The following is a 773-nucleotide window of genomic DNA, read 5'->3' as shown; positions in this document are numbered from 1 at the left end:
GGGCAGGAGGAGGCAGCCAGTCCCAGGGCAGGGACGAGGCTATGGGTCCGTTAGTTTGGGGACTGGGTTCTGGGGCAGGGTAGGATGCTGAGGAAGGAGGAAGAGGATCAGGGACCCATTTAAGGATCATTGCTGAAGGGTACAATCAGTCCCTTCATCAAGGGAGGGTGATGCAGGAGGGATGCCAGGGCTGAGATCGCTGCTTGCAGGTGACGTCTGGGAGTGGGGACAGGGAATGGACAGGACCAGGTCTAACCCTTCTATTTCAGGCCAAAAGAATCATGGAGAAGATGGCACGAGATGAGGAAAGCTGTGTATGAGAGCCAGGGGGTGGCAGGAGTCATCCCCTGGGCCGAGGCACAAAGGGCCCCGTCCTGCTCAGCCTGGCAGCACGGGAGCCACTTGGGGTCCAGCCACAGCCATCCCAGGGCTCCTGTGGCTGTGAGGTGCCTGCAATGACCTCCTACCACCCCACTGCTGGTACCCGCGTGAGACAGGCAGGAGATGAGGGACAGAGCGTCATGAAGAAAACAAAGGAGAAACCAAGGAAAGAAAATGCTTTATTGAGACAACTCAGTAACCCAGAGGGACAGAACATAAAAGAAAAGTCATGAAATGCAAACTGAAGAGCAATGTGCAAAGACAGAAGGGAGGCAAGGGCGAGGGAGGAGCTGGGGGTCTGGGGGCTGCCTGCCTGCCTGCCTGGGAAAGCGCTGCCTGCATAGCCAGACCCAAAACTCCATCCCCTGGGCCTGGGCTTTGGCAGCTTCCCC

The 773-nt window shown here is 57.7% G+C and overlaps 1 protein-coding gene across 1 annotated transcript in view; it reads right to left on the bottom strand.

The window, feature by feature from the left end:
* Positions 1–773, bottom strand: part of LOC104286541 (tropomyosin alpha-4 chain-like) — a 5,829-nt gene that overhangs the window by 1,652 nt on the left and 3,404 nt on the right. The gene's annotated exons all lie outside the window — the stretch shown is intronic.

The sequence above is a fragment of the Charadrius vociferus genome, unplaced genomic scaffold (assembly GCF_000708025.1).
Source record: "Charadrius vociferus isolate BGI_N301 unplaced genomic scaffold, ASM70802v2 scaffold990, whole genome shotgun sequence".
Taxonomy (NCBI): domain Eukaryota; kingdom Metazoa; phylum Chordata; class Aves; order Charadriiformes; family Charadriidae; genus Charadrius; species Charadrius vociferus.
This window is presented reverse-complemented; position numbering and strand designations above follow the sequence as displayed.